Source organism: Ambystoma mexicanum, chromosome 6p (assembly GCF_040938575.1).
Source record: "Ambystoma mexicanum isolate Mex_15411 chromosome 6p, UKY_AmexF1_1, whole genome shotgun sequence".
Lineage (NCBI taxonomy): Eukaryota > Metazoa > Chordata > Amphibia > Caudata > Ambystomatidae > Ambystoma > Ambystoma mexicanum.
Window position 1 is genome coordinate 83,649,450 of NC_090935.1, and position 7,580 is coordinate 83,657,029.

Consider the following 7,580-nt stretch of genomic DNA (forward strand, 5'->3'; position numbering starts at 1 on the left):
AAGTGGCCTGCACCCTTATCCAGTGAAGAAACTGGTTACGGCACCCTGCCCCCCGAGGCAGATGGAGAGCTCGGCGTTCACTTACCTAAGGTGAGAGCGTTAACCTTTGGGGTTCTACAGGAGATGAGATGGGGAAGAAGAGAGAGACACCCAATAACCCCAGTTCATTAATCCCATATTTTCTATCTGCAGACATCTTACTCTTCGAGTCAGACATACAGTGCACAGAGGTCCAGCCCAAAGAGCCAACCGTGTGTTACAAATCACCTTTGAAGATACGGTATTCGCCCAGTCAAGACCGGCGCCTCTGCGGGAATCAGGTGAACGTTACAATACTCGGATCACAGCATACCGGGCCTAAATATCTGAGGCCTCGTGGGATTACGCAGAGTCCCCTTTCTCTCTGAGAAGCACACCAGATCAACCACCTTAGGGTGAGGAGAGGGGAGTAGCAGGGGGATTTCCATCCGAAGCGGCCATATTCCTTACTCCAATTGGGCTCTCGAATCACAACACCACTGAACACTGTTGGCTCGCCCCACCTGGGCTCTGGGTACTCCCTCAAATCTCTTCTATCCAGCACTCTGCTGCATCTCCCTCTATCACCAGATCCACCAGTCGATCCGCCAAAGCTCGCCATAATCAGCAAAGGAAAACTGAAAATCTATCGCAGTCCAGCCCCTCTTCGACAATAGTGCTCCCTGGGCCGTGCCTGGCGGGGGAAACACCCAAAGTAGACTCCTGAACTCTCTCCCTGGTGAAGAATATTGAAAAACCCACGTAGATAGCCTTGCCTCTGAGACCCAACAGCACTAAAATTTCAAAAAGCAGCAAGGCCTCTAAACAAGCAGACATTGTTTCCCTAATGTCTAACATTGCTAATGAAAGATCCAGAAAGGGGGACCCGCCGGAAGACGCCTCCAACAACCCCATGTCCACGGCTTCGGCGCCAGCCCACTGCCCATCCCAATCGGTCACCAAAGCCAACTTACAAGACCTACTCTCCGCTTTGACCAAAGAAATTCAAAAAAGCACAGAAGAGGTCACAAACAAAATCAATTTTTTGGATAATCGGGTGGGTGAAGTGGAACACCGAACACCCGAGCTTGAATCTGAGGTCTGTGACCAAAGATTTGAAGACGAACAGGACAGGGACAGAATTACAGCCCTGGAGGCAAGATGCAACCTCCTGGAGGCAAAACAGGAGGACCTGGAAAACTGCTTTCGGAGGAATAACATTCGATTACGAGGGATCCTGTCCATGATTCCAGATGCAGAATTAAAAGGCTACGTCTCTGACCTGTTCAGATTCATTATCACACTTCCAGATACTGTACCTCTGGAGCTGGACCGGGTGGGTGCACAGAACACCACCGCGGCGGGAGCCTGCGTTCCCCCTGGATGTCCTAGCTAGAATCCACTTTTTTCGAATGAAGGAGGAAATCATGCGTGAGGCGAGGCAAATGCACCAGATCACCTTTCAGGGATCCACGATTTCACTCTATCAAGACTTGGCTGCCTCTACCCTCCAGAAGCGAAAATTCATGCACCCTCTAACGGAATTGTTGTGAGAAAAAAAGATCCCATACCAATGGGGATTCCCGACCTCAGTGAAATTCAAGTGGGAAGGTGCTCTGAAACAAATTCACACTCCGAAAGAAGCAGATAAATTAATGGGCCTCAGAAGGTCAGATGGGGAGTCTGAATCAGAAGAACCAATCCGCCCCCCTGGGGGAAAACCTTCCACAGGTGACTGGTCAAAAACCGGCAGAAGGCGCAGGCCTCTGGGTCCCCCTAAGAAAAACAACAATCCGGGGTGATCAACCAGCATTATCTCTGTGGAGTCCTGGCACTCTAGGCTCGGGCTAGCACCCTTTGCAGGTATCCTGTTTACCGAGGAAAAGCATCTCATAGCTTACAATGACTCGAGTTTCATGCACTAATGAAGCACTCAGAAACACTCGCTTTCAAGCACGCTATCAGTGCGGGAGCAATGTTTGAGCTCCAACATTCTTCAGTTCTGCGGCCCAGTTGGCCAACGCTTTGCGCTTTGGTGCCACCAGTTCCCCAGTGGCAGCAGGACAATAGTTCTACTACCAATTCAAGTTGGGGGCAAGGGGGTACATAGGTTATCAGGGCGCCCAGCCCAGGGGTTCTGGCTTCACATTCAACACAGCAGCATGACATAACAGCAACTGAGCTTTCACCAGAACAACGCAGCAACCGATCTCCTCTAGTAGTCTCTCAGCCCCATGGTGAGGTCATGGATCGAGGCATTTCTAACACGACAGCAAATAGCAATGGCTGATGCTAGTGAGATAGTAATACTCTCATGGAACAACAAGGCCTGAACTCACCAAGAAAGCGCAAGTCAGTAGGACAATTATCAGGAGATATCGTTCTTCTCCAAGAAACTCATCTACTGCAGGAAGACGAAATCCGGGTGAGATTCAGTAGGTATAAAAACAGAGCATACTTCGCCTCCTCCGGACAGAAGAAAATAGGAGTGGCAATTCTACTAAGTGAGTCCCACTGTCGAAAATCACCATAAAAAGAGATCCGGAAGGTCGCTTCCTCCTTCTAAAGGGCCTATTTGATGAATTCCCCATCACCATCATCTCAATTTATGGCCACAACACGTCCTAAGCCAACTTCATCACAAACTTAATCCCGATCATTATAGCCTTTTGTGAAGGTCATCTAATCATGAGTGGAGATTTCAACTGCATGCCAAATCCCCAAATGGATAAAACTTTGCCCCCCATGAACACAGACTTTGCACAAGTGCTATCAATAGCCAAATTTATTCTGAAAGATGTTAGGGATGCGCTCAAGTCACAAAGAGATGGAAAGCCCCAGGACCAGATATGGTCCCAATTGATATGTTTAACCATGGGGTGGATATGTGGGGCCCATACTTTTGGAAACTTGTTAATATGATATTAGCATATGGTATGGTGCCACTCTCCCGGACTCAGGCTGTCCTTGTCCGCATATTCAAGAAGGGTGATATGGCATTTCCAGCCAACTACAGACCCATATCCCTTCTTGTTGTGGGGGGTGGGGAGCGCAAGGTGTGTGCCAAGGTGGTTTTGGCGCATTTAGAGGCCTGGATCTTGGAGGTGAGGGTCCTAAGCCACTTACAGGTGGGTTTCGGCAAAATGTTAGTACTATGGAACAATGCCATAGGCTACACTTAATGACAGAGAAATACATCATGTTGAGGAACATGAAGGTACATGCCATTTTTGTTGTCCCGTGAGCTAAACTATGGATGGTATTAGAAGACCAGGGGATGATCCATTGCGAGAGCTGTCCAGCAGTATGCAGATAATGGTGCTGTAATAAGGCATTCCCTTGATCGGTGCACAGCCCGCAGTGTAAATGCTGAAATTGGCATAAGGCAAGGCTGTGTCTTGGCCCCCAGCCTATTCTGACAATTCATAAATGGGGTAATTGACAATTTGCTAGCTGGGTGAACAGATGTCCCTACTTTAGCGGATGAGAACAGACTGATTCTCTTGTTCGCTGATGATGCTGTTTTGATTTCATTCAACTCCAACAGGCCTTTGTAAGCAGTAAAATATATTTGGAGACTTCTGTGTGGGAAATGGTTTGGCTATAAATACACAGAAAACAATACTAATGGTTTTGAGTAGGCATAGAGCAAAGAAAACCTATAGACTTGTGATCGACCTGAAAGATGGGCCTATTGACCAGGTTTTCTGGTACGCTTATTTAGGGGTGAGAGTGAAAGCCAATTGCACCAGGGATGACCAAACTGAGCACCCTGCACTTAAATTAAGGGGATATTGTGGTGCTATTTTTAGATTTGCGCAAGAACATGTGGTGGGGCTGGTGAGTGTCACCATGAAAGTTTACAAGTGCAAGCAACACAGACTGCACTCTATGGAGCTTGACTGTGGGGCATAAAAAACACCGGCCAACTGCAGGTCTCCAAGCAGACATTTTTTAAATCTATTTTGGGATTGCCAGTGAACACATCCAACATTCCAATTTTTATGGATACTAACACTCAACGTATTGGTTACATGTTCCGCGCAAAGCCGGTCTAACTCTGGGCCCGTAGTTGGACAAAGCTCAACCTTGGAAAATGTAGGGAGGCAATCAGGGGTCTTCTATCCCAGGCTGGTTACTCGAACCTGGCCTGGTTTGTGCCCATAAAGAATAAATTAACTACAATGGGGTGGGATAATATTTGGTATAACCAGGTTCAATCCCTACGAACTTCAAAGCAAAATTGAAATTTCCATATGTTGGAACATGGCCCACGACCACCGCTGCACCTCCACTGCCCTTTAAGCCCTTTAAGCCCTCTTGAGTGGGTACAGCATAAAGGCTGTCACTAAATACTCTGTTAGGAAACTCTATTCCAATAAATGGACATTGATCTTTCACTGGTCTTTGGTTCTGCATCTCTGATCTGGGTGAATCAGGGATTGATTTGGGTCCCTGCAGGATGTGTCCATTCCTTTCAAGAGATATTGTATTAGTCATAGGACATTGTTTATAACCTCTGTCAAACTTTAACAATGTCCTGTCCTCTCTGGTTCACAAACCATTTAAGCCTGGGTTATCTACTGACACTAAGCATATGACCATAACGACAGCCGTTCCAGTTTCCATAGCCCATGGGGTTAGTGAGCTAAAGGCATTCTGCTGTGACAAGGCATTCTTAATAATCCAATATGGTACGGTTGTGCTAAGAACGAGCCCTAGCTTTTCAACAAATATCATGTCTGCATTCCATTTAAATCAGGATATCAATCTGCTTGTCTTCTTCTAAAGTTCAGAGATGGAGTCTAAAAGAACGCTCCATAAGCTTGACGTTAATCGAGCAATCAAGCCTTTCTATATGATGACCGAATAAATCAAGTCTTCTAAAGAGCTATTTGTGCAACATATAGTGGATCTCTTTTGGGGAAAATTGCTGCAAAGGGTGGTATTGCCCACTAGTTAGTTAACTACCCCCTGGAAATCTATTTTCAAGCTCATTTAGTTTAGTTAAGTTAGAGCTAAGGTGGAGTACTGTGGCTGTTCTTCACAATATCATTGGTTAAATCGTTTCACTGCTTCATTATACCTCTGATTGTCGACAAGATCTGGGAGTACGAAAAAACACTCAATGTTGTAATTACTGTATTACAGCCCTCTTCACCGCACAACCCTCTCTAGCATCATCATTGATAAGATCCTCCAATCACAATGCTTTACAAATCACAGGTGTGTGGAGATAAGAGCATGTGGAAGGGAGGTAAACATTGTTTTTTTAGCATGAATGTTAAAGGGGCAAATTACCACAACCAGCCAGGTGACACTCGGCTCAGGGGTGTGGAGAGGTCTCGTAATGCGTTGGCAGAGGCTCACTACATTCTTCATAATGGTGATATTGTCCCACTGTCCACCCCTCCTCCCATGCCAGCTGTCGCTGGTAACATTTTTCACAGCTGTGGTACTGGCATGTACAATCTGCTCTGTGTCCTTGGTCTGAACACTAACAGATGAGGCTACACCCATCTAAGTGTCGGAGCAAGAGCCAATTACCCCCACTAAACCGACATACCCTTTTACATGGTCTCTACCGTCGTAATCGACTGAAAGTGAAGGCACTTTGTCAACTTTAGGATCCTTATATGATGTATTTAAGCCCTTCCCTGCAGCACTGCACTTATTTTGCTGTGGATTTAGGTATATTCACACAACGGATGCCCCATCTTGTGTATCAGTCGACGTAGAGGACCCCTACCCCCACAACGTTAATGCTGGCTGAGACTCTTGTGATATTGGTAAAAGTTGAAAGTTTGTTGCTATTGTCTATTGGGGTATAGAACACAAGGAAGCATGTGGCTGTAGCTTTGGCCCAGGTTTACATGCACGCTCTTTAAGTAGGAAGTACACAGAAGGTTGGCTTCGTAAAGCCCATTTCAATATCTGTTGAACGCTAGCTGTCTCCACCACGTGGATGTGTTTTCTTGACCCACAGCCATAGGGGTAGCCTGATGCTGGCGATCCTGGTCACGAAGTGTCAGAATCTCTGGAAGACAAGGCAGACAGGAGAAATTCTATATCACAGCACTAAGTGGGGTGTGCATACATATTCTTCAAGACCCCAAATAAATTGAGAGGATACAAAAGATGTTGAAGGACAGAAGTTACCAAGAGTACAGGCACACCCTCATCGCCAGCATCAAGCTACCCCTATGAACTACAGTACCCATAATGCACAGAGCGTGCATTTGGGCAGTGCAGTAGAGCTGACTGTTGGCCAGTCATCTCTTCATGTCTACCACAAATACAATACATGGCCACGCCCCCACTTCTGTAGGTGCCCGTACGAATGAAAGCGAAAGCCAGAGATTTCGCTGGTACTACGGACTGATTCAAGAGGTAAGATTTCAGCTGTTTGTTTACTCGAACATACATTTGCATGTATGCATACAGTGGGACTAGCATTTCTGAACGCTTGGAAAAGTAAGATCCGAGCGCTCTCATGAATGCGTGTCATCAGGGTGCTGGATTTTTCCGTGTGATCATGTTATACTTTGAAATTACAAACGCGCCTTTCTGTTTGGAGACATCCGCTCCGGGGCACTGTCTCCCCTGTAGTGCTAATGTCTGCACTCAGTTGCAGACATTCTTTCTTATATGAGACAGGCTTAGCTTCCTGTATTTACGTCATGCCTGCATTAACGGACATGTTTAGCCAACACAGTCTGTGTCGGCTACAGTATGATTGGGGCACCATGAGAACCAACTCGATGCAAACGTGGGCTCCACTTTACATTGTTTATTTAAATATGTTTTATTTAAACATGTGAGTGCACACAATACAGAATTTTTAAGATGCACTCGATCCATTAGCTGTTTCTCTGGATCTCACCCAGAGAGCTGCTTCAATTGCCATAGGGAACCATTTTACATTCATACTACAGAGGTCTCTCCTCCGGGACAGCTATCCAGCTTGATATATCATCTGTCCCTCATTCTCCCTAAGAGGGTGAGTACCTACCTTTGCACTTACAAATTTAATCAATATGATCTGAATTAACCAACAATGTAAATAAAGGGATAGCCAGGGCCTCCATATAACACAAGTGATGCCATCATGTTTTTCTTTTGTAGACAAGTGGCACCACGTGAATTAATGTTGGACGCCCCACTGATAATTAGGCTGGACAGTGATTTGTGACACCCACCTGGCCCAATTAAGCCAGTGGCTCCACTAAACACAAGGTAAGGGTCCATTTTGTTGGGGATTGCAATTAGTCAAGCTACACTGGTGCACCCAGAGAGAGGAGTGTGGCTCATTTTGTGCCTTTGCCTCATTCCCCTTTTTTCAGTATTCCTGCAAGACATTTTACCTGGAGAACTGAGTAGTTGACCCACTGTTGAAACTACCTCCATAAAGCACCCAGTGGAGGTGAGTGACAACAAGTATAATCACTGAAGGCTTATACACACAAGTAAACTGCGTCTAGGTAAATAAGAGATTGGAGCAATTCTTGATACACAATTTGTTTGTTTTTAGATTTGCACTGGAAGACATGACACCTGACGAT